Here is a 23442-nt window from a genome sequence, read left to right as displayed (position 1 = left end):
GCTAAAAGATTCATCTTGGTGTCAGAAGTCAATTGTTGCATCTATTTTCCTTTCCTGTGCAAGTCTTGGGTCTCAGCTAGGATACAGAATGCATGGTTCACCCTGTGGTCATGGGAATAACTTGTTATCCATGTCAGTCCAGTTATACCTGTCATCATATACGTAAGAAAATACACAATACATCCATCAATAGCATACAAAATATACACAATAAGTACACTCAATGCATGATGCAGTCCGCACACGGATGTGAATATACACCCCATGTTTCAATGATGCATTGAGGACTATTTTTGCCTCCCTGTGGCTTTAACTCAGTTCCTGGGAAGAGCCCATCTCCTTAGTGGCTCACAGTCTGGTGTGATCATGTGGACCGTTTGGGCAGTTGGGCCACCTAGGCCCCGAGTTCGAATCCCAGCACTGGCAAAAATTCACCCTGATGTGAGAAGCCAGTCATTGCACCTGTCTTCCTTTGCTGTGCAAATTCTGGGTCTCAGCCAGGATGACCACACCAAATGCAAGATGCAGCCCACCCGTGTTTGGAAATATAGATCCTTTGTTTAATTATGAATTTATGACTATATTGCCCACCCACCAGGGCTCAATCTCGGGTCCCAGGAATGGCCTAGCTCCTTAGAGGCTAACAGGCTGCTGTGCTAAACATGACCCATTCACCAATTGGGCCTGATAGGCCATGAGTTCAAATTCCAGCACTGCCAAAAGATTCATTCTGATGTGAGAAAACCAAGGTTGCATATGTTTTCCTGTTCTGTGAATATCCTGGGTCTCATCGAGGATGGAGAATGTTATATAAGCAAATCTATAGCCATGGGAATAGGTTGTCATCCATGTCAGCACAGTTATATCTGTCACCATATTCAATAAAATGCACAATACATCAATGAATAAGACAGAAAATAAAAAGAATATCTACACTGAATGCAAGATGCATACCACTCCTGTAGGTAAAGAGAGATCCTATGTTTAAAAAAGGTAGGCTTGCGATTTTGTCCAGTGCTGGGGCTTCAAATCAGGCCCTAGACCAGGCCTGAAATTCTAGTCTTCAAGGATGGTGAGCTTCCCCTTCCCCCAAAGTGCAACAGAGATACCCAGACCTGAGTTCAAATCCCAGCACTGACAAAAAATTATTCCTGATGTCAGAGGCCAGTTGTTGCACACCTTTTCCTTTCCTGTGATAGTCCTGAGTCTTAACCAAGAAGGGGAATTCATAGGCAACCCTATAACCATAGGAACAGGTTGTCATCCATGTCAGCAAAGTTATACCTGTCACCATATTTAGTAAAATACACAGTACCTCCATGAAATAGAGACAAAATAAGGAGAAGTTCACTAAACACAAGACGCTGTTGACACATGAATGTCAATATAGATTGTATGTGTAAATTATGAATTTATGACTATAGTGGACCACCTTGGGGATCAATGTCCGATCCTGGGAATGGCCTAGCTCCATAGTTCACAGGTTGGTGTGTTCACCTTGACTTATTGGACAAATGGTCCTACTAGGCCCTGAGTTCAGATACCAGCACTACCAACAAGTGGGTTGTAGAGTAAGAAGCCAAGTGTGAAACTTGTTTTCCTTTTCTCTGAATATCCTGGGTGATCCTGAGAATCCTGGCATGTTGAAGAACATTTGTACAAATCTAGATGTTCTGTGATAGGATGTCATCAATGTAATAAACGGAATGGGTTTCATCATAGTACAATCAATGGTAAATAAATGAATAAAAGAAAAATTTCAAGGAACAACCCCACCAAACATGTATGGACTGAACATCTATAGGTAAGTATAAATCCTATCTTTACAATATATATAGTATGTTTCCAGGGCTGGGGCTTGAATTTAAAACTAGTGAAGAGGCCTGACTTTCTTATCTTCAAGTACAGTGATCTTCCCCTTCATCCACATTGCTCAAGATTTACCCAGATCCTGAGTTCAAATCCAAAGCGTGTAAGAATAAACTGTGTGAATTGCAAGTCAGGGAGCTAAATTTTTTATTTTACTTTCCTCAGTATGGTGCTTGAAGTCAGGTTGTGGCAACTCCGTCTCAGCTTCGATCACCCTCGGCCAGGTGCAGCCACTAGATCTAGAGCTGCTTCTGGGATCCTAGACCCCCAGGTCTTTCAGGGAAAGCAATTCACAGAAAAATGTGGCCTTTTTAAGTTTTCTTCCTTTGCATGGAGACCCTCATGGGTCTGAATGACACTTGCAAAGGGTACTTCACCTTGCAATGCTGAAGGCTGGCAGACTAGCTGGGAAGCCATAGGCCCACATGGCAACATAGGCCCTGATTTTGAATCCCCCTCCTAACACCAACCAATGGCAGGAGATACTAAGAAAATGGTTCCCATCCATAGGAAGAACAATGGAATATTATCAATGTCAAGGTTCGATGAGTTGATCAAGAATGATGCTCCTATAAAATTAGACAGCAACATTTCAGGAAGCTAATTGATTTTATTTAATATTTATGAAGCATAAAATGAATATTATTACTTACAGGAACACAATAATTTCAGGACACTGATTGATTTCATTAATAGTATAAGGATGAAAACAATAACACTAATTACATGGACGCATGACTAATATCCAGGAATTGGTAAGAATATAGTCTATATAACTGAATAATGTATAGACATCTCCGATACTCTGTAAAAACACATATTTTTTAGCATACTTCCATCTGCATGTCAATCTGTTCTTATTTTTTTAACCCCTGGGGCTTGAGCTCAGGTCCTGGCAACAGCCTGTCAGCTCAATTTGCCCCAGGATGGCGTGCTGACACTCAACCATTCATGAATTGGGCCTTGTAGGCTTGTAGGCCATGAGGTCAGATGCCAGCACTCCCCAAAAATGAATTGTGGAGTAAGAACTTGATGGTGACACACGTTTTCCTTTTCTGTGAAAGTCCTGGGTGTCAGGTATGAAGTGGAATACATATGCAGACCTCTATCTTATGTAATCAATGTAATCAATGTTTTATGTGCATAATAGTCAAAATAAATGGTCAATACATGAATAAAACAAAAAATAAAATAACTGCACTGAATGCAATATGGAGTCAACATATGTATATAAATATAAATCATATATGTAAATTGTACATGAATAAGATGTTTTCTAGTGGTGGGGATCTATTTCAGGCCTAAAGAATAGACATGAATTTCTTGACTTCTCGGAGTCCAGTTTCCCCTTCCCACACAGTGCAACACAGTTAACAAGACCAGTTCCAGTCTCAGTCTTGGCAGAAAAATGGCACCTTTATAGTATGTAATAGCATAGTAATTCTAAGGTATTTCATTATTCCTCCATTTTATTAATGTGATTGTTTAAATGCCTCATAAAATATTAACTAACATCGATCAGTGTCCTATAACATAATTGTGTATAATTTTATCCTAGAATCATTCAAGAACTGCTCTTTCAATCATGACATTCATCATATTCCATTGGTAATCATATGGACAGGAATATGTTGCTTAGGATCTCCTTCCATTTGGAGGTGGCAGGACGAAGATTCCAACTGTGGGCTACAGCTCCCACCACTTAAACCCGAGGATAGGGAACTCACCAGTCTGTCCAAGAACATCAACAAGACCAATGATTAGGCAGGCACCAGTGGCTCTCAGCAGTCCTCCTTGATACTTACAAGGCTGTGATGGGAGGATCATAGTCGAAGACACCCTAGGCAAGAAGTCCAACTTCAGTGCCAACAAAGCCAGAATCACTGTGGCTCTAGTGTGGAAGGCCAGCCTTGATCAAAAGCAGCTCACAGACTGTGCACATATCCTGAGTACAAGGACTGGGAATGGGAACAAACAGACATACACAACAATCTGTGAAACCATCCAGCTAAATGAGGTCACCCTCTTGTATCCAACTGAATTGGACATTGTTCCCTGAGAAAAGGGCTGGGGGAGCTGCTATTTCTTGACTCTGCCCATGCTGCTTGGATCACAGGATTCTGGCCACACCCCCATTCTTTCATAGTTCTTTCTGACCAATGAGATACAAGAATGGTGGTCACGCCCACATTCCATGCTGCCTGGTAGCACCAGGATTCCTTCTGTTAGTTTACACCACTACCAGCAATTAAGGAAGGTAAAGATGGCTGAGTGGTGAGGAAGAGACTCCAGGCAACTTTGGAATATAGAAGGAAATTGAGATGCCTGCCCTCACCCTGGCTTCTTTCCCTCCTTCCCAAGGTGCGGAATTTCAAACATCAGGCAATGGCACCTTGCCAGGCCGCATAGAGCCCCAACCTGCTCCCTGGCCCAGGTTCTTTGCTCTGAGGCCATGTGTCTGCAATGCCACTGCCATCACTGCTCGCTCGACCTGGAGCATCCTAAAGCAAATTCTCCCAGCAGCACAGGTGAGTGGCTGCCCCCAAACCACCCCTACCCCGGGTCAGACACCCCTCTGAGGGCCCCATGACCCACGACTTGTGTCCTCTCACTGGCTCTGAGGAGCCACCTTTCTGTCTTGGGAATTTCTGAAACAGAGCCTCAATATAAGCTCTTGCTGAGCTATTCGAGGTCTTCCTATCTGTGACAGGTATCCTTCACCAGCCCTGGTCCTCTGGAGTTGGGATGGTAGACATGTAACAACATGTGCAGTCATTAATTTAGAAGGATTATCGCAAACTTTTAGTCCACAGCAGCTGATTCTTTTTCTTCATATTTTTTATAGTGAAAATACTGTACAGAGGGGTTAAAATTACATGGGCAAGATAATGAGTACATATCTTATCAAGCATTGTAGCCTCCTCCTTTTATTCCCCTTCCCATCCCATCCTCTCCCCATCAGCCTACCCGACCCTCCACCTCCCGCTAACAAAGTTGTAAAGTTCATTTTAGACATAGGACTTGTACGTCTCATTGTTGCAATGGGTCCACCTGTAATCCCTATTTAAATGATTTTCTTTCCCTTCCCCTCCATAAATTATAACAACATAAAATATAGTGAAAGCAGGGATTATATCATGGGGGAGGGACATAAAAAACAACAAAGAATTAAACTTATAAATGTACTAGAAAAAATGGAATGAAAGTAAAATTTTTGAATACATACCTTAGAGTTCATTTCCCTAACACCAACTTATCTGACCTTTTCTGCTTGAGTCAGACATGACATCTAGCTCTATTCCTTATAAATTTTTCATTTTATTTATATGTCACTTAATATATACATACATGTGTGTGTAATATATATATCAACTGTATCTGTCCAGTTAATTGTATGGTTATGTATGGTTAGGTAATTTCATCATGTCAAGTTCATGGACTTCCATAAACCTTAACATCCCTGCAACACCACTGCACATGCAATCTTAAGTGTTCACCATTGTGAGTTAGACTCGTGTTTTACCAAAGCTTTATATATAGGGTGTCATTTTTTTCATTTAGTCTTCACACAAAATGTGTGTGCTCCTAGAAATGATGGTATTAATAACTACAATAATGTAGTGTAAATCTTTACATTGAACGCATGCTCAGTATGAGTTGTTCTTTTTTTCCTTTTCTTATTTTATCTTTAGTAAGTTGATTTGAGTTTTGATGTTGTGTTTGCCAGACAAGTATTCCACCACTGGAGTCACTCCACCAATCCTTTCTTGTTTAATATACTTTACTCATAGAGTAGCAATTTTTACACCAAGCCCCAAAATCAGGGATCATGATTGCATTCCAATATACCCACCTAGTAGGTTGATATGGCTGATACTTTCCTTCCTAGACTGATTTAGAACTGTGATCCTCTCAAATTCTACCACTTTAGTTAATTGTGTAAGCTCCAGTTCTCCATACTTCTAGAAGATAGGACAGACATAAATGATTACAGGTAATTTGAGCGAATCATTGGCTAATATAGGTGATTTGATATTAAAGTTTAGGGTAAGTTTGAAAGTATAATCACAGTAGTCAGATATTTTGCTAAGTAATTTTGTTTCACATTAATAACACATCTTGACCAGAATTAAGGACTTACTTTTATGTCTGTCAACTTGTATGTCATTTGGTAAAATAAACTTCACCTCTTCCATGTGGGATAAAGAACTTTGAATGGTCTGATGTGCTGGTTCACATCTATAATCATGGTTAGCAATCAGAAATAAATAGATCACAATTTGAACATAGTCTAACCAAAAATTCTAGAAGTCCCAATCACAACAAACTAGTGGATCATGTTGAATCATGCCATTAATCTCAGAACCACAAGAGGCTAAGCCTCTGCCTAGTACTTGTGTCACTTGGGTAACTGGGACACTTGTAGGCAGTAACCTCTACTGATGCAGAAACTGGGCTGAGTTTTAGCAAGATGAGGGAGGAGTCTGCCCCACCTTCCTAGGGTCGACCTCACAGAAGGCAGTGAGCATGCTTGCTTTCCTCCTACAAATGGCTTAAGATGCTATGCTGCTGAGTGTTCATTATTTGATTCCAGTGACCTGTGGTAGAGGTGTAAGGAAACATTAAATAAATTTCACATATGCCAATTAAGCTGCTCTCCCAGCCTGTGAGTTCAACTCAGCAAGTGTTCATTATTTGAGAGTTGAGAATACTGAAGTAGGGAAGAGAGGGAGGGTGAGTGAAAGAGGGGAGAGATAGAGAGAGAGAGCTGGGCACTGGTGGCTCACACCTGTAGTCCTAGCTACTCAGAAGGCTGAGATCTGAGGATTGCGATTCAAAGCCAGCCTGGGCAGGAAAGTCCGTGAAACCCTTATCTCCAATAAACCACGCAAAAACCAGAAGTGGCGCTGTGGCTCAAGCAGTAGAGAGCTCACCTTGAGCTCAAGAGCTGAGGGACAGTGCCCAAGCCCACAGTTCAAACCCCATGACCGACCAAAAAAATAAAAGTGAGAGAGGGGAAGGGAGAAAAGAAAGGAAGGAAGGAAGGAAGGAAGGAAGGAAGAAGAAAGAAAGAAAGAAGAAAGAAAGAAAGAAAGAAAGAAAGAAAGAAAGAAAGAAAGAAAGAAGGAAAGAAGGAAAGATGGAAAGAAGGAAAGAAAGAAAGATAGAAAGAAAGAAAGAAAGAAAGAAAGAAAGAAAGAAAGAAAGAAAGAAAGAAAGAAAGAAAGAAAGGAAGAAAGAAAGAAAGGAAGAAAGAAAGGAAGGAAGGAAGGAAGGAAGGAAGGAAGGAAGGAAGGAAGGAAGGAAGAAAGAAAGAAAGAAAGAAAGAAAGAAAGAAAGAAAGAAAGAAAGAAAGAAAGAAAGAAAGAAAGAAAGAAAGAAAGAAAGAAAGAAAGAAAGAAAGAAAAAGAAAGAAAGAAAGAAAATGATTGAGAATGAATTGTTTGGAGTCAGGAGTCATATGTCAGAGGTACTACCTGTATTTGGTGTTAGGTCTGCCCCAGGCCATGCAGACCCTATTCAGACACCTTCACACTTCTTGGCTAAGTTTCAACCCTTCATGTGTTGCCTAGTATCTGGCACACCTGGAGTTAGCCACCTCCCCATCCTGTTAAGTCACAACCTGGTCAGCCTCTGGTCACACTTTCCATCTGACCAGAGGTGAGTTCCAGAACTTGAAGTCACATCCAGATCCAGTGTCGCCAGAGTTTCCCTCAAACTGCCACACCTCATCTGGTCCTTTACATAGATACATACTTCTCCCAGGTTGGGTCCCCCATTTTTTTACATGGCTTTCCACCATATATGGCATTGGCAGCAGTTCAGTAAATAAACTACTTTACCTGAATGAATACCGTGTGGTGTTCTCTTCATTGGGTACCGAATGAAACTCACCTAATTAATATACTGTACACCCAAACAGGGACCCTGAAGTGTTGAATTCAGGAAGGTATATACAGGTAAGTACTTTTTTAATTACAGGGTGATGGGACAAGTTAAGTCTACTCCGTACTTACATATGCTAAAACATTTACTTGCTGCTTATGGTATAACTATTTCTTCTTTTGACATAGAAATGTGTATTAATGTAGTTAGGGAATGGAATCCTTGGTTCCCCGTTGAAGGGACATTAGATGTTGATAATTGGAAATGAGTAAAATATAATGTAGAAAGAGCTGTTTGAGAAGGGGAAAGGATTCCCGTTAGATTTTGGTCCATTTGGGCTATTTTACATACCCTTTTTAAAGCTTTAAATGAGAAAAGAGGCCACCCCTTCTATTGTAGATTTACAATTGGACTCTGAGGTTAAGGACGTAATAGATAAGGATGCATCACAATTAACAGAAAAAACAAGAAGTAAAGAAGCCTGAAAAAGAACAATCTGAAAGCGTAAATAGAATGTCTGAGCAAATGGAATTGATTTTATCAAGATTACAACATATGGAGTTAGAAATTAGCAGAGTGAAAGAGAATCTGAGAAAGTGAAAGTAAAACAGCCTTCTGCTCCTCTGTTTGCCGAAGCAATTTTTACCGTGTCACTCCCTCACAAAACAGAAGGCTTAGACAGTGAGTTTGATGATGAAATGCATATTTTTTCTTATCCTGTAATTTGATCAGCCCCTATGAATGATTTAGCTCAACCAGTCAAATATGAAGGTGTTGTTGTCAATGATATGGGTAAACTTAAGAAGGCAGTGACGTTGTATGGTCCTCAGTCTCATTATGGTAAGGAATTGTTTAATGGGCTTGCCCGACATTACAATAATTTTGCTCTCGAGGATTGAAAGTTGCTTTGTAGAGCCTAATTAAGGATCCTGAATACCTACAATGGCAAATGTGGTTTACTGAGTTATGTACAGAAAGGACTAGACAAAATGCACAGAGCAATAATCCGCGCCTATAGGTCATAACCTTTCCCATGTTGAGTAGAACAGAAAAATATGCAGTTGCTAATATGCAAGTGAACTCTCCTGAAGAGATCCATGAGTAGTTACGAGACATAGGTATTGAGGCATGGGAGAGGATTCGGCTGGTAGGAGAGCATTATGGCTCCTGGACAAAAGTAATTCAAAAACTTAATAAACCCTATGTTGAATTTTTATCATGATTGAAACTGACCTTGGAACTTACTGTTGTGGGAGAGGCTGCACAGCAACAACTACTGGGCATGTTGGCTTGTGAGAATGTTAATGAGGACTGTAGATGAGCCCTATTGCCTATTAAAGAATCTGGGGATGTAAATACATATTTAAAGGCGTGTAAAGACATTACATCTGAATCCCGGCTTATGCAGTTGTTTGTGCTGAAACTATGCCCACTACCTTGCATGCTTTACAAACCAAACCCGCTAATCTAAAATGTTTTGGATGTGGTCAAATGGGACATATAAAGAAGAATTGTAAAAACGCTACTGATGTTAACAAGAGAGGAACAGGAATTTGCCCTAAATGTAAAAAAGGAAAGCACTAGGCAAGAGTGTGTAGATCAAAAATAGACAATAAAGGATAACTATAAAAATACTTATCCTATGCAGGGAAACTCTCCGTCAGGCCAGCCCCGGGGCCCAGGATTAATAACAAAGGGTAGCCAACCATTTTTCTTCCTCGTCCATGCCACAGCCCACAGCACCGCAATGGACATGCCTATTCATTCATCTACTGAGAGGCATATTGGTTTAAAACATGCTTGCATGTAAGTAACAATTATGGTCATTCAAAAATGACAGATGTCCCCTCCCCAGACATACTGAAATCATGATTTCTAAGTAAGATAGGATTTTATGGTGGTACAAGTGTTGAGATATATGTATGAGTCTAATGTGTATCTTGCACTGAATTAGTCAAGAAGATATCCAATATCATATGGGATAAAAAATGGTAGTGAAAAGATATTCCCTTGAGAAAGATATAGGAGGCTGCGAGAAGTATGGAGAAATTCATATAATTTTGAACGATTTAAAAATGCAAGCTCAAGTATGTCTCATTATGTGGAAGGGCAAAAGAAGGGGAAGAGAAGAAAATAACTGAAAGCAGATCATTGTCCCAACTTAGAGTACAATATAACATCCAAGTTAAAGAGACACCAATATAATATGTCCCACTTAATTTAGATACATGCAAAATATTTACTTGGCTTTTTACCACTTTAATGCTCCAAAATATATGAAGACTTCTAAGAAACTTTATGTGATTGTCGTTACATCAACCTGAACAATAATTGTGATGAGTCCTCTTTTTCTCAGTATGCTCTTGGAAAATACTCCCTAAATTAATGATGTTGTGACTGATTAGAGAGTCAGTGTAACGAGTTTGTACTTGTATGATAATCCCAGAATAGTTTAATGCAGTTTTTTTCTCAAGATATCCAAGTATATTCTCTGACGCTATACTTTGAACACACCCTCACACCTGAGCACATTATTTGAAATTGCACATCAGCATTTCCTTGGCACATTCTACTTTGTACCTTTGTCTTTTTGCATGTTCCTTTTGATTTCACAGTTGCTCTATTTCCATTTCTTCTGTGCAAACTGCTAAAAACATTGTTCAAATACCACTTCTTGTTTGCAAACACCCAGTCTATGTATGAAGGTACTTTGTCCATGTTAACCAATAGGGTAGTACTCACTCTCTGAGGAGAAAAGTTCCACAGTATAACTCTATGCCCACATTAGAGGGTGTAGAATTTAAGGCATTTTGAGACAAACAGTGATATCTGAATTGAAAGGCTCCTTAGGGATATTTTCTTGGAGCTCATTAGTTTACCCAGGAGAAATAAAAATATCCACACACTTTGGAGCTAATTAGTAAGTAACTGAATTAACACTAGATCCTAGATGTTGTGTTATTACAAGTCACCATTGTATTATTGTTACATCAGAATCCTTCCCTAAATGCATATGTGTATCAGAAAATAAAAGAAAGGTAGTAAAACAAAATGTCTTATCTTTTTAGGCATTTAGTCGTTGTGGTGAGGGTAATGTCTGAACTCTTCCATTCAATAAAAGCTTGAAGTTTATAAGAGCACTTCCTACATATAAGAATTTGTGGCAGGTTCATTGAGAGGGTTATTTCAGCATGGAGATATCCCTAACAAGAATTATATTTAAATAGAGTATATGACAGTTATGACATATCAATGGCTATTGAGGTATTTTCTATTCTAAAGAAGAATCAATTTGCAGAGTGTTCAGTAACATCAGTAAAACTGAATGCTCAAACTTTACTTGGTGGTATTGTCCTATGTTTATAATGAATAGTCTGAAAAGATAACCAAACATAGCTAACAATATTTCAATAAAATTCCAAACTGATGTAGATACATGGATCACTCATTGGAACTGTAGGGCAAATTAGGCTTGTCTGTGCTATAGTTCAACCATAATCTCCTGGTTAAACAGTCTTCAAAAATATTTACAGAATATATCTAAGTAAAGTTCATGACAGTTACATCTGTATAATACTTCTAAGGTCAGGATAAAAGCATTTGTTCCTAACATTTAAAATCAACAGGATTTGTTGAATTCATGGATCTGGAATTTTATGGCTTCACATTCATATCACAAAATTTCATCAATATGACTTACATCTCTACCAGTTCACCAAAACACTATTCTTATTGAACTTGTCTATCAGGCTAGGAAGTTGGCTCAGTGGTAGAGTACTTCCCTTGCATGCCTAAGGCCCTGGGTTCGATTTCTCAGCACCACATAAGCAAAAAAGAAAAAACCGGTAGTGGCGCTGTGACTCAAGTGTTAGATCACTAGCCTTGAGCTGAAGAGCTGAGGAACAGTGCCCAGGCCCAGAGTTCAGGTCCCATGACCGGACCCCTTGCCCCTAAAAAAAAAAAAAAAAAAAAAAAAAAAAAAAAAAAAAAACTTGTCTATGTCCTTTTAGTTTTCAAATCCAAATAGCATATTTCCTTCAATGTCTCTGTAACAGTTTTGACCTTTTCTTCCTGCAAATTCTTTCCTTTCTTCACTTCTGTAAATCTGTTTTTATTACTTTCTTGTTTCCTTATCTCTTTCTTCCAATCTTGTCCACACTGGTGCTCACAATGCTACACTTATGTCATAACTTTTCTTTTCCTCTTCCTTTTAATAATGTCCCCAATTTTATCATTCTTTTTCATATTCATGGTCATGGATATTTTGATGATATCTAAACAGACCTATCTTTGCATCTGTTTAATATAAACTTTAGAATTATCAGAGAGTTTTTTCCCCTAAATCCATCATTTTCACCTGTAATCCTTATCGCCAAGAATATCACTAACACATTTGCCTGGTCATAGAAGTAGAACCCTTTAGATTTCTTCTTACCCTTCTACTCCACCCATTATATAAGATGAACGATCAAGATTTTCTTAGTTTCTGTTACTAATTTGATTTCTTTCTTTTTTTTTTGGTTGGTCATGGAGCTGGAACTCTGGGCCTGTGTGCTGTCCCTGTGCTCTTCAGCTCAAGGAGAGCACTCTACCTCTTGAGCTACAGCATTATTTTCGAGTTTTCTAGTGGTTTTCATTGGAGATCAGAGTCTCATGGACTTTTCTGCCCTGGCGGGCTTTGAACCGTGATCCTCAGATCTCAGCCTCCTGAGTAGATAGGATTACAGACATGAGCCACTGGCGCCCAGCACTAATATGATTTCTATGTACTCCTTTTTATGCCCCTGACACAAGTCTGTTTCATGTACTCATCACTGGTCACCTAGTCTTAAACAGCTATTTACAAAGTATGTTTTTTCCCCATTGTCTTTACATATTGGTCCTCTCCATCAACAAATTACTGCTCCTTGTAAGTATGCAGAGGGAAGAGCTCAGACACAAATTCTAGTATCATTATTTACTCACTACATTGACTGTTGGCCTTACATTTCTCATCTATAAATGGATGTAATCTACCAGAAATATTGAAGAATACATTTGCTTACTCCTAGAGCAAGAAAAAGGAAAAGTGACGAGTCCTTACATTTTCCACCCTAGTTTACAAATAAGGAAAGAGTCAAATTCAGTTTGTTGGTATAAAGTCACAAATTGTTTCATGCAGAAATAAAAATATATTTTACCTCCTGGCTCTAAGGGCTGTGTCCTTTGAAGGCAACTACAGATATGTAAGTGGTATTATGTAAATTGGGTCATGTGTCTACAGTTGCATTGAAGAACATACTCAACATATCACTGGAAAACATTCGTTATTGAATAGTATCTAGATGAGAATGTTACTTGAACTAATCACACTAGGTTGAAAACTAATCTTAGTCCATCAAAATTTTCTTATTGCTGTATGTGTTGCCAAGTGTTCTTCATAAATTTATACATAGATTTTCTTCAGTGAACTGGAAAGAAACTAAAACTGAATAAGGATTTCTGCCTAATGAGTGAAGCATGCTTGAGGTATGTGTTGTTACCTTCTAAGGATATATAACTAAGCAACTGGCTATGTGGGTGGTGAAAGGGTTTCTCCTAAGTTCCCAAGGCTAGAAAAAACAAGAACATTTGATAACAAAGCACTCAGATTATTATATTTTATCTATGTGGGATAATAAACATGTGGAAATAAACGATTTTATTTATAAGCAAACAATACCAACAAGAAGAGTGAATAGACATTAGAGAGACTGCAAAAATCACATATGGATTTACTGTCTCACCTGATTATGTGATTGTATTTCTTGATATTGAAACTCTCCTCTTGTTATTCTTATTGTATGTAATCCAACTCTGTTTATTATTATGTATTCAATGTGGGAAATCTAGCTTCAAAGATGTCTAAAAATTTTTCCTTTTCAATCATAACATTGTCATTATCAGGGTCACTCTGGTCACCATCATCTTCAACAAAATTATTATTAGCATAATAAGTGCTAATTATTGAAAGCCTGGTATGTGTCTATGATTTTGTATTATTTGTATTTTGATTAATAATTTTAATATTACCACTGTGCATGCATTCATGTTAAAATTTTGAATAAATAAAGAAATAAAAAAACTAAGCCATATCAGGTAGCTTGACTATGTGCTTATAACAAATTATTGAACCGATTTTTGAAGTATTGCACATTCCTAACCAGTATGAATTAACTTCCTCTCTCCCTGTCATTACACACAAATATTTAAGGGTTTGAACACAACTTTTTCAAGTAATATACTATAAATATTACTACAAGATCATGTGTATATCTAAAATTACCTTGAAAATAATATATTCTACTTTCTATTGAAATATTAGTCACTTTACTCTAGAAAAATTTTGGAAAAATAGACTATATATCTTTGACATGAAAAGGGTAAAAAATAGTAGCATAAAAGTTTTTGAGGGAGCCTATATATTCAGAAATATGTGTGTGTTTGTGTGTGTGTGTGTGTGTGTGTGTATGTGTGTGTGTGTATAAATGTTATGTGTGGAAATTTATACATTTTTAGAGGGAATTTGTCATCATACATATGTATATATATATATATATATATATATATTTATGTATAGAATTGTGTGCATTAGAGTGAAACAAACATCTTCAAACATAATTAAAATTAAAAAAATCATCAAACCAAGTGCCAGTAACTCACACCTATAATTCTAGCTCCTCTGGCTGCTGAGATCTAGCAGCTGTTTTCACATCTAGCCCCGACAGAAAAGTTCATGTTAGATTCTTGTCTCCAATTAACCACTCAAAAACAGCAATTAGCCCTTTGCTTCAAGTACTACAGTGCTGGCCATGAGCACAAAAAGGCTTAGGGACAATGTCCAGGCCTTACAAACAACAACAACAACAACATGAATCACATTAATTTCACAAAAGTATTTTTAACTGCTGTGAACATTTCTTAGAAACATGAATATATTATCTGACCTTTTCTGCTTGACTCATACATATACTAGATATTGCAAATAAGGGAAACAATGGGACCCATGTTACTTTGGGAGTGGCTTACTTCACTTATTATAATTTTTCTAAGCCTTTCCATTTCCTAATAAATGGGGGAATGTCATTCTTTCTGATGGAGGCTTAGAATTCCATTGTGTATATATACCACATTTTCTTGATCCATTCATCTACTGAGGGGTATCTGGGTTGGTTCCATATCTTAGCTATGGTAAATAATGCTGCAATAAACATAGTTGTGCTGGTAGATTTAGTGTGATGCAAGGAAAATGAACCCTTAGATATGTATTTAAATGTTTTTTTCTTTCATGCATTTGTTTCTAACGCATTTATTAGATTATTTCTTTGTTGCTTTATATGTCCCTCCCCCACAGTATAACCCCTGCTTTCACTATATTTGATGTCGGTATAAATTGTGGAGGAGATGGGGAAAAACAAGTCGTTTAAGGATCCAGGTGGCCCCTTGCAACAAAGAGAAGTACAAGTTGTCATATGGAAAACGAACTTTACAATTTTGGTGGGGGGGGAGAATTGAGTGGGGGGGGTGAGGGAAGGCTAGGAAGGGATGTGAAGGGTAAACAAAGGAGGAAGCTGCAATGTTTGATAAGAAATGTACTCATTATCTTGCCCATGTAATTGTAACCTCTCTGCACAGTATGTTCACAAAAAATAAAAATAAAAAAAAAAATTTAAAAAATGAAACGAATATATGCCCCTGGAAAATGTTAAGTAAAAAGGATAGAATATTTATGTCTATATTAAAGACATGACTATTTAGATTGTTTAAGATATTTAGATAATGATTAGGAATTAAGACTAATGATATGTAGGTAATAATTGGGACTGGTATTTTATTCTGTTTTATGATAGTAATAAAATGACAATTGTAATGATTATATAAAATTACTCTTGATTGGTATTTGAATTATATTAAGGGATAAATATTTTTTGAAGTTTTTTTTTATTGTGAAAATACCGTACCAAGGAGTTGCAATTACAATGGCAAGGTATTGAGTATATTTCTTTTCAAGCATTGTTGCCTCCTCCTTTGTTTCCCCTTCAATCCCTTTCATCTCCCCATACACTGATCCCCACACCCTCCCTCCCCCATTCCCGGGCCAAAGTTGTAAAGTTCGTTTTTTAACATAACAAAAATAACTCAGATTTCACTGTATTTGATGTTAGTATAATTTGTACAGGGGAAGGGAAAAAACTAATCGTTTAAATAGGAATACAGGTGGAACCATTGCAACAATGAAATGTACAAGTCGTTATGCTGAAAAATGAACTTTACAACTTTGGTGGGGGGAGGGGATTAGGTAATGGGGGTAAGGGAAGGGATGGGAAGGGGAAACAAAGGAGGAGGTAACAATGCTTGATAAGAAATGTACTCATTATCTTGTCCATGTAATTGTAAACGATCTGTATGGCATTTTCCAAATAAAAAAATACTTCTCAGTCCCATCTCTCAACATTACAGGACTTAACTTTCCAATTAAGCGACATAGACTGTCTAGTTGGATTAAAAAGCAAAATCCTTCTATCTGCTGCCTTCAGGAGTCACACCTTGCCCATAAAAACAAACATATTTTGAAAGTGAAAGACTGGAACAAAATATACCAAGCAAATGTCCCCCATATACAGGTGGGAGTTGCAATCCTAATATCAGATAAAAAAGGCTTCAAATTAAAATTAGTGAGAAGAGAAAAAGAAGGTCGCTACATATTAATTAAGGGTATGCTCCTTTAGGAGGATATTACAATTCTAAATATCTATTTGCCAAACAACGGAGCACACAAATTTATCCAAGAAACAATATTTCCCTTAAAGCTCACATAGATCCAAAGACATTAATTGTTGGGAACTTTAACACACCACTATCCACAGTACATAGATCAACTCAGCAAAAACTCAACAAACTGCAGATCTAAACACTGCAAGGATTAACTAGATTTAAAAGACATCTAACGAATATTTCACCCAGCAGTATCAGCACATAGAATATTTTCAGCAGCAGCACATAGAATATTTTAAAAAACTGACCACATTTTAGGTCACAAAACAAAAGTCCAAATTCATTGAAATTATGCCTTGCATTCTCTCAGACCACAGGAAATAAAATTAGAATCCAAAGCCAAAACCACCAAAGAAAGTCCTGTAACACATGGATGCTGAGCAACATACTGTTGAATCACGAGTAAGTCGCATAAGAGATTAGAAAGGAAATTCAAGTGTTCATGATCTTCAACAAAACGAACACACAAATTACCAGCTCCTCTGGGACACAGAAAAGGCAGTACTCAGAGGCAAGTTGGAGAGATATGAAGCCAACAATTTAATGACACATCTGAACCTCCTTGAAAAAGAACAGCAAGATAAATGCCAACGCAGTAGATGGAAAGAAATAATTAAAATTAAATCAGAATTAAATGAATTAGAACCAAAAAAAAATGGAATCAACAATACCAAGAGTTGATTCTTTGAAAAAATTAACAAAATTGACAGATCCTTAACAAATCTTATCAGAAAAAGAAAAAAAAACTCACCCAAATAAATAAACTCAGAGATGAGAATGGAAACATCACCAGAGAAACAACCAGGATTCAGAACTTTAAAAGGGAATACTTCTCAAAACTATGCTAGTAAGTTTGAGAACTTGACAGAAATCGACCTTTTCATAGCAAATATTGACATGCCGAAACTAAAGCAAGATGAGTTAAACCATTTTAACAGGCACATATCAAACATTGAGATAGAAACAGCAATAAGAGAAGTCCCATCTAAAAAAAGCCCAAGACCAGAAAGATTTACATCAGAATTCTACAAGGCCTTCAAAGCAGAGCTCACACCAATACTATTCCAACTCTTCAATGTAATTGAAAGAGAACGTGCACTACAGAACTTATTCAATGAGGCCATCAAAACACTCATCCCCCAAACCAGGCAGGGAATCATAAAAAAAGAGAACTTTAAACACATTTCTTTGATGAACATTGATGCAAAACTTCTCAACAAATTTTTGGTCAATCGACTTCAACAATTCATCCAAAAAAGAATACACCACAATCAAACAGGATTGATTTCAGGGATGCAAAGTTGGTTCAATATACACAAATCAATTAATATATCGCAACAACAAGAAAACGAATAAGAACCACATGGTTATCTCAATTGTTTGAGAAAAAGCATTTGACAACATCCAACAAACCCTTTATGATGAAGGCTCTGGAAAAATTAGGAATCCAGGGATCATTCCTCAATAGAATAAAGGCTGTATATGACAAACCTACAGCTATCATTATACTTAATGGTGAAAACCTAAAGCCATTTCCTCTTAAATCAAGAAGGGGACAACGGATTGCTGGGTCATAGGGGAGCTCTATGTGGAGCCTTTTCAGGAAATTCCATACTACTTTCCAAAGTTGTTGAAAAAGTTTACACTCCCACCAACACTGCAGTAAGGTTCCCTTCTATCCACATCCCTTCCAGCATTTGTTGTTATTAGAGGTCTTGATTTTAGCCATTCTAACTGGAGTGAGGTGGTATCTCAATGTTGTTTTGAGTTGCATTTTTTCATGGCTAGGGAGGTTGAGCATTTCTTCATGTGTCTATTGGCCATCCTTCTTTCCTCTTCAGAGAAGTTTCTCTTTAAGTCTTTAGCCCACTTACTTATTAGGCAGCTGTTTCTTTGAAGATTTGTTGTTGGGGGATTTATTTTTTTTTTTGAGTTCCAGGTATATTTTAGATATGAGACCCTTGTCGGTTGTATGGCTAGTGAAGATCATCTCCCAATTCGTGGTCTTTCTATTGATCTTGCTAGCTATGATCTTTGCCATGCAGAAGCTCTGCAATTTCATGCAATTCCATTTATCCAACATTTTTTTGATCTGTTGTGTTTCTGGGTCTCTATTAAGAAAATTACGGCCTGTGCATCATTAACCAAATGTTCACAAACAAGTCCAAAGTTACCATCACGACTATGTTTATTGCAGCATTATTTACTACAGGTAAGATACGGAACCAACCCAGTTGCCTCTCAGTAGATGAATGGATCAAGAAAATGTGGTATATATACACAATGGAATTCTATGCCTCCATCAGAAAGAATGACATTGCCCCATTTGTTAGGAAATGGAAGGGCTTGGAAAAAAAATTATATTAAGTGAGTAAGCCAGGCCCCCACAAAACATAGGTCCCATTGTTTACCTTATTAGCAATATCTGGTGTATGTCTGAGTAAAGCATAAAAGATCAGATAATTTGATGTTAGGGAAATGAATCCTAAGATATGTATTCAAGTGTTTTTTTTTCTTTTATTCGATTATTTCTAACACATTTGCAAGATTATTTCTTGGTTGCTTTGTATGTCCCTCCCCGACAGTATAACCCCTGCTTTCACTGTATTTGATGATGTTATAATTTGTGGAGGGAAGGGGAAAATCAAATAATTTAAATAGGGATACAGGTGGACCCATTGCATTACAACAATTAGATGTACAAGTCGTTATGTCAAAAACAAAATTTACAACTTTGGTGAGCAGGGGGAGGATTGGGTGGACGCGGGGGGAGTATGTGAAGGGATGGGGAAAAAAAACAAAGGAGGATGCTACAATTCTTGATAAGAAATGTATTCATTGTTTTGCCCATGTAATTGTAACCCCTGTGTACGGTATTTTCACAATAAAAAAAGAAGAGGACAAGGATGTCCACTCTCTCCACTTTTTTTCAATTTAGTATTAGAATGCCAAGCTACAACAATAAGACAAGATGCAAACATAAAATCGATCCAAATAGGGAAAGATGAAGTAAAACTCTCCCTCTTTGCAGATGTCATGATCTTGTATTTAAAGTATCCCATGGACTCCACTCCCAAATTACTCATAATGATTCAAAACTTGGCAAAGTAGCCAGTTATAAAATTAACCCTAAAAGACAATGGCTTTTCTCTAATCCAACAATGAGAAAAGTGTGGCTCAAACAAGGAAAACAACTCCATCTATGATAACCCCCCCCCCAATAAAAAGCCTAGGAATTAAGCAAAAAGTGAAGAATCTTTATGATGAAACTTTTTTATTTTTTGTCAGTCACGGGTCTTGAACTGTGGGCCTGGGTGCTGTCCCATGGCTCTTCAGCACCAGGCGAGAGCTCTATCACTTGAGGCACAGCACCACTTCCGGTTTTCTAGTGGTTTATTGGAGATAAGAGTCTCACAGACATTCCTGCCCTGGCTAGCTTTTAACCATGATCCTCAGATCACAGCCTCCTGAGTAGCTAGGATTACAGGCACGAGCAATCAGTGCCTGGCTGATGAAAACTTTAAAAATCTAAAAAAGGAAATCAAAACAGAAATTAGAAAGTGGAAAAACCTCCCATGCTCCTGGATTGGAAGGATCAACATCGTGAAAATGGCAATACTTGCAAAGGCTATCTACAACTTCAATGTGACCCCTATCAATATTCCAACCTCATTCTTGAAGGAAGTAGAAGAGGCATTCCAAAAATTCATTCGGAACAATAAAAGACCCCGAATAGCAAAAATCATCAAAAGCAGAAAAAAAAGTGCTGGAGGAAAATGAATACCAAATTTCAAACTCTACTCCAACACCCCAGTAATCAAAACAGCTTGATACTGACACACGAACAGACTTCAGGAACAAAGGAATATAATTGAAAATGCAGAAATGAACCTACAGACCTATAGCCATCTAAACTGCGATAAGGGAGCTAAAAAATTAAAATGGAAGAAAGACAGCCTCTTCAGGAAATGGTGATGGCCAAATTGGTTAACTACTTGTAGAAAACTAAAGCTAGATCCTTATATATCACCCTGCACCAGTATCAACTCCAAATGGATCAAAGACCTGTAGTCCAAGCAGACATTCTGAAAACATTACAGAATGGAATTGGAGAAAATCTAAGTCTCCTTGGCACAGGTCAAATTTTTCTTTAAAGAGACCCAGAAGCACAACAAATCAAAGAAAGTTTGGACAAATGGGATTGCATGAAATTGCAGAGTTTCTGCATGGCAAAGGATGAAGCTAGCAAGTTCAATAGAAAGCCCAAGAATTAGGAGAAGATCTTCACTAGCCATACAATGGACAAGGGTCCCATATCTAAAATATACCTGAAACTCAAAAAATTAAATCCCTTAACAACAAATCTTCACAGAAACAACTGCCCAATAAGTAAGTGGGCTAAAGACTTAAAGAGAAACTTCTCTGAAGAGGAAAGAAGAATGGCCAATAGACACATGAAGGAATGCTCAACCTCCCTAGCTATAAAAGAAATGCAAATCAAAACAACATTCAGATTCCACCTCACCCCAGTGAGTATGGCTACAATCAAGAACTCTAACAACAGATTCTGTATGATATGTGGGCAGAATGGAACCCTAGTGCATTGTTGGTGGGTGTGTAAACTTGTTCAACCACATTGGAATATAGTATGGAGATTCCTCAAAAGACCCCACATAGAGCTCCGCTATTTCCCAGCAATCCCACTTTTGAGCATTTACCTGAATGATACAAACATGATTATTTTAAAGCTACCAGCACGACAATGTTTATTGGAGCATTATTTATCATAGATAAGATATGGTAGCAACCCAGATGCCCCTCAGTAGATGAATGGATTAAGAAACTGTGGTATATATACACAATGGAATTCTATGCCTCTATCAGAAAGAATGACATTGCCCCATTTATTAGGAAATGGAAAGACTTGGAAAAATTTATTTAAGTGAAGTAAGCCAGGCCCAATGAAACATAGTTCTCATGGTTTCCCTTATTTGCAATAAGGTATATTTGTGAGACAAGCAGAAACGGTCAGATAAGTTGATATTAGGTGAAATGAACCCCAATATAAGTATTCAAATGTTTTTTCTCTCTTTCTTGTGATTGTTTCTAACATTCATAAGATGATTTCTTTGTTGGTTTGTATGTCCGATCCCCACAATATAACCCCTGTTTTCACTGTATTTGATGTTGGTATAATTTGTGGAGGGGAAGGGAAGAAACTAATAGTTTAAATAGGGATACAGATGGACCCATAGCAACAATGAGCTATACAAGTCGTTATGTTGAAAAATTAACTTTACAACTTTGGCCTGGGGGGAAGATAGGGGGACACGTGGTGGGGGGATGAGAATGGATGTGAAAGGGAGACAGAGGACGATGCAAAAATGCTTGATAAAAAATGTACTCATTACTTTGCTCATGTAATTGTAAGATCTCTGTACAGTATTTCCACAATTAAAAAAAAAGAAATATACTATTCAGAAATATATAGAATTAGAGCTGGGAAGGTGGCTCAGTGGTAGAGTGCTTACCTTGCATGCTTGAGGCCCTGAGTTCAATTCCTCAGCACCACATAAGCGAAAAGAATAAATCCACAAGTAGCGCTATGGCTCAAGTGGTAGAGCACTAGCGTTGAGCTGAAGAGCTGATGGACAGCATCCAGGCACAGAGTTCAAACCCCATGACTGGACCCCAAAAAATATATATGGAGAGAGAATTATAAGATATAAAAATACTTAAGACACAGGATCATTGTAGTATTAACAAATATGTGCCCTGTATCTGTTGGATATATTTTCACTTCTGTTATAGTGGCCTTTGAATTATTAAAGTTGTTCATCTGATGTTATCTAGTTTATTCTTGCTTTTCTTTTGCCATTAATGAGCGTCCTGAGCATCTAGGATTACAGGCATGACATATTGGCGCATCTTTTTCTTTCAATATTTTAAGGGTTTTCCACTTTCCTTTTAATTCAAACATTGTCCTGTCAGTAATTCTGCACATTCTCAGACTGTTGTTCTCAAAGATGATAAGCATTTGTTTGATCGGTAATTGTCCTGTTCATTATCTTTGACATAGTTTTCATTGTTTCTATTGATTTGCCCTTCTTAATTATTTAATATGACGATTAGAATATTTAATATATAGGCTTAAGTTTTACCTCTTTGGAGATTGTAGAAGTCATGTCAAAAGAATTTTTTAAAAGATTCTTATAGAGACAGCATTGTGAACTTTATACATAAAAAAAAATTAGTTGAACTTCGTTCCTATGAAGAAATAATAAAAACATGATTTAAATTATATGGTGATATATTTTTAAATGGCATATGAACAAAAATATGATAATCAGCAAAATTTTCCCTAGTGACTATCCCATTTATTCCCCCATCCCACTTTTCCCTGCTCGGGAGCCTAGAAAGGAAAATGAAAATTTGTGTTGATTATTAAACATTGTGAAATGCTCAAACTAGCTTTTTAGAAGCTCTAGAGGGTTGGGATGTACAACTGTGTAAGTGACCAAGCCTAGCATATGCAATGCCCTGTGCTGGAACTTCAGCATGAAGAAGAAGAGGAGGAGGAAGAAGAAGAAGAAGAAGAGGAGGAGGAGGAGGAGGAGGAGGAGGAGGAGGAGGAGGAGGAGGAGGAGGAGGAGGAGGAAGAAGAAGAAGAAGAAGAAGAAGAAGAAGAAGAAGAAGAAGAAGAAGAAGAAGAAGAAGAAGAAGAAGAAGAAGAAGAAGAAGAAGAAGAAGAAGAGAAGAAGAAGAAGAGGAAGAGGAAGAAGAAGAAGAAGAAGAAGAAGAAGAAGAAGAAGAAGAAGAAGAAGAAGAAGAAGAAGAAGAAGAAGAAGAAGAAGAAGAAGAAGAAGAAGAAGAACAAGAACAAGAACAAGAACA

The 23442-nt window shown here is 37.6% G+C and overlaps 1 long non-coding RNA gene across 1 annotated transcript; it reads left to right on the top strand.

Annotated features, from left to right (window-relative positions):
- The first annotated feature begins 4137 nt into the window (after positions 1–4137).
- On the top strand, positions 4138–15211 carry LOC138815116 (uncharacterized). Its single transcript, XR_011368177.1, has 3 exons — positions 4138–4397; positions 13191–13263; positions 15128–15211. It is a non-coding gene; the product is annotated as an uncharacterized lncRNA (long non-coding RNA).
- The last annotated feature ends 8231 nt before the right edge of the window (positions 15212–23442 follow it).

The sequence above is a fragment of the Dipodomys merriami genome, unplaced genomic scaffold (genome assembly GCF_024711535.1).
Source record: "Dipodomys merriami isolate MVZ:Mamm:240054 unplaced genomic scaffold, mDipMer1.0.p SCAF_108, whole genome shotgun sequence".
NCBI lineage: Eukaryota > Metazoa > Chordata > Mammalia > Rodentia > Heteromyidae > Dipodomys > Dipodomys merriami.
The sequence above is the reverse complement of the archived record's forward strand: the minus strand, read 5'-3'. Positions and strand labels throughout refer to the sequence as shown.